Here is a 3,964-nt window from a genome sequence, read left to right as displayed (position 1 = left end):
ACTCTCACCCCCACCCTGAGCCTATCTTTAATATCTAATTATCAGGACTAATGAGTGATTATGTGTCTCCAGTGTTCTCGAACTTTAATAATTCCTGTCCCAATATGCTTTACCCCTTTCCGGGGGAAATGTTATCTGAAGTGTGAAATTAACCATTCTTTTGTTATGAACTCACCACTTGGCCATAGCTGCTACATAGTTTCAAACCTGAAACATATTTGAACTGTTTCCAAGTTCATCTAGAGCGTGACCTTGTGTGTTTTAATAATTATAATTTCCTCAGTAAAGTACAACTCTAGAACCAGAGAAAAAAATGTTCAGACAGCTGCAGGGGTGGGCATGGCTGACCTTAATGATGAGCTTTACAAATATAGCAGGAGGAAAGCAATAAATCTCCAAAACCAAAGTGCTTTCTCATTTTAACCCCTAGTATGCAGCAATGCCCTGATGGTAGAGGGGAGCAGACCCTCCTGCAGGCTGCCCCGGTGACAGCGGAGAGGGGAATGTGGAAGAAGAATACACAGGAGGTATCAGGTTGATTTTCCTTTTCCTGTTGAGCTGCTCCTGTGTCAGATTTTCCTCTCCAGAGTGGTTGTGTAAATCAGCTGAAGGCAGCAGGATTTGCCCCTGCTCTGCAGAGCCCTGGGTATGCGTGCACATGTGAGTAATCCCGCTGGAATCAAGGACCTGCAGGAGGAGCGGGCACATGAGTAATGTTTTGTAGATACAAGGGCTGGAATCTGGGCCACATGGCTCAGGACAAAGAGACATGTCAGTTCTGCATAAATAACACAGGCACTCTGCTTCCAAACTTCAACCTACTTAGCGAGTGCCAGAGTCACTGTTTCCATCCCACGGCTCGGGCAGCAGGAGCGGGACAGCAGGGTGACCTTCCCAGGAGCTGGGGTGAGCCAGGCCTGGGTGCTGCTGCACCCAGGAGAGGTGGGTGCCCTGCAGCCACCGTGCTCTGAGGGGCAGGGAATGGGATCTCACTGTGCTTTGTGCCATGATCTTACTGGGAACAGCAGCCTGCTGCAGCCTGCTGGAGGTACCATCCCTGCTGCAGGGGGATTCGGACCATGGCAGGAGGAAATAGCCTCTGCTTCTCCTCCAAACACTTTCCCTCTGTACAGCAATCAACTCCTAAAGCCTCAATAAAACAGGGTTAAACAACAATCAAAGGAGAGAGCCGGGGTGACAGACCACCCAGGTCAGGGTGCATTCGCAGGCATGCATTGCTCCATGCAGTGTAAGGCTTCTCTGAGCCACTTCTGGGAGATTTTACCATAGGAATATGACTAACACAACACTTGGCAAGGCAAAGACTAATAGTGTGATTGTTCTGTCGGCTTCTTCCCTTCTTGAGTAATATCGTGCTGAGCAGTGTTTGAGTGAGAGATCTGAAAGGCCTTTTCATTATTGTATCGAAAACTCCTCTGACTGCAGATCTCTTAATCAAAGGACTTTTATGTAAAGTCACATTTTTTCCAAAACCAGAAAAGTTCAGGCTCAGAGCATAAACATTAGACTCATTATTTAGAAATAGCAAGCAAGTCCTTTGGGTTCTGGTATCAGATCAAAGCTAAAAAATTAAATTGCTTCAGAAAAAAAAATTAGTTCATTTTGGGAATCAGCATATTTCTTGTTTGCTTTTTCATTATGGAGCTAAAAAAAGGAATAGTGAGATTCTGTCGGTGGTTTTCAAGTGTTTTCCAAAACTGGATGGGTGCTGCATGCTAAGTACTTCCACAGTCTGTGGAGGCAGAAAATATTTTGTTGACATGACAATAAAAACATTCTGCAGACTTATCGAATTATTTTCTGTGTCACCATCCACAGCCACAAGAAAGCAGCACGATCCCCACACTGCCATGGAACAGAAACCTGCTCTCAGCTGCCATTGCCTTTGAAATGAAGTGCTGGAATCTGCCCCAACATGTGGAGGAAGAGATTTCTGTCTGGGTTGTGGGTGAGACCTGGGAAGAGCCCTCAGGTCAGCAGTGTCTCCCACCAACACATGGCCTGACCATGTTGTCCCAAAGAAATCACTTCTTTTGGGACTGCCTGGTGGCAACCACTTTACTAATGGGGGTTTGGGCAAAGATAATTAGTTTATGACTGCTAACGGGTTCAGCACCACTGTTCTGGTCTGCAGTGCTGTCCATCTTCCTCCAGCCCAGTGCTGTCTCCTCCTGGCTTGTGGCCCCCACCTGGTTTTTAGGTTGTGGACCCCTAAGTGATGGAATTGGCTCTTGGCACAGGTGCAGGATGGAGATGTGGGGGTGGTGGAGAGCCATGTCCCACAGATCAGACACTGCCAAGACAGAGGCTCTTTCCATCCAAGACAAATCCCACCTGGAAACAGCTGCTGCTGACAGCAGCTCCCACCCTGCTGGTGGTGGATGCTGAGTCCATGGTGCCATCTGCCACGCTGACCATGTGATATCCCAAAAGAGAGGGAACAAAGGGAGACACCAGACTAATATTTGAGATTGCTTTATTATACCTTTGCCTACCTGTTTTTTTTTCCCTAGCATTCATTCCCTGCTGTAATTCACAAGGCAAATGTGACCAACCCGAATTCCTGCTGATTTTGTGAACTCTGCAAGTGCCTCAGAGAGAGGTGGGACTCTCCAGAAGTACCGAGGAGAGCAGGCTGCTGAGGGCTGAGGAATGGCAGCAATGCCCACATGTTTTCTGTTTGTGACACCGTGGCTGATGGGAATCATTTAATCACACAGTGAGACCCGTTCGCTCTACCTTTACACCGGTCCTTAAGATGTTTCCCTTATCTCTGACTTTCTGCAGACGGCTGGGGTTTTCCCTGCCTGGTTCCTCTGTCACCTACAGATGGCTTTCAGTGCTTAATCCTTGGGAAATGTGAGTTTCTCCATGACTCAGCCACAGCTTCCCTGCTCGGCTGTCACACGGTGTTTCATCTTTTCGCTTCTCGGTCCCCATCTGTACAAAGAGGTCAGTAAGGAGAGGAAAACAAGCATAGCAGGGCCAGCTACACACAGATCCCCGAGTGTTGAGGGGCCATATAATTTCTTAAATGAATTGGTCACATGATACTCATGGTACTCTTTTTTTTTTTCTTTTTCCTCCTTTACTGGGTAATTGAATCTTCATAGACATTAAGAATCTGAAGCATGCGTAACAGTTCTTTATGTACAAACAGCTTTTTCTCTGCAAACTGAGGGGTTTGTGGAGAAGAGAGTTCTGTGAACGCTGGAGCGAGCAAGCACCTGTTTCCCACAAGTGTTACAATTCCCACAACTGGCAGGAACAGTTGATGTTCAGGGTATAAATGCAAATTTTCCATCTCTACGTCGCAGGATTATCTGCGTTGTCCCCAGTTAAACCTCCTCACCCAATATATAGCTAAATCTTTCCAAACAACCATGCCCTGCTCCCTCTAATAAATTCTGCCTTCATCTGGCCAAACTTCTGCCCAAATCTTTGCATTTCCTAGAGGCTCATCACTTGGAGACCTCAATTAATCTCCTAGACTAGGAGGTCCCCAAAAAGAGGAGACAGAGGCTCAAGAACATGGGTGGGTGAGTTGGTCCCCTGGGTTTTATTGAGGGGGAGACACATGGCCACCAGATTGGCACTGTGCCAATGGAAAGGTCCCTGCTGAAGCCAGGGTGTGTAATTTGACCTTGTAAAATCAGTAACATGGGAAGCAATTACACAGAAATCCAAGCTCCAGCAGGCAAGGCTGCACTCTGCTGCTCTTGGGCAAGCGCCACGCAGTGAAGGTCGGGACTGAGCTGATGCTGAGCTGGCAGCAGTTCTCAGTCCTCTGGAATTCATGTCCTGCCTTCAGAAAGGAGGAATAATATATAAAAACATCTTCTGGCCATCCATTTCCACGCTGCCACTCAGCCCTGACCCGTTATTTGGGAAATTGCTACTTGAGGAAGGAAAAGATAAATCAGTGTACATTGGAAAAACAACT

General features: G+C 47.1%; 1 long non-coding RNA gene across 1 annotated transcript; it reads left to right on the top strand.

Annotated features, from left to right (window-relative positions):
• The first annotated feature begins 848 nt into the window (after window positions 1–848).
• LOC311159898 lies at window positions 849–3,242 on the top strand. Its single transcript, XR_014616537.1, has 3 exons — window positions 849–942; window positions 1,840–1,993; window positions 2,535–3,242. It is a non-coding gene; the product is annotated as an uncharacterized lncRNA (long non-coding RNA).
• Window positions 3,243–3,964: the final 722 nt, after the last annotated feature.

This window comes from Fringilla coelebs (assembly GCF_963513975.1).
Source record: "Fringilla coelebs genome assembly, chromosome: 16".
NCBI classification, from domain to species: Eukaryota; Metazoa; Chordata; class Aves; order Passeriformes; family Fringillidae; genus Fringilla; species Fringilla coelebs.
This window is presented reverse-complemented; position numbering and strand designations above follow the sequence as displayed.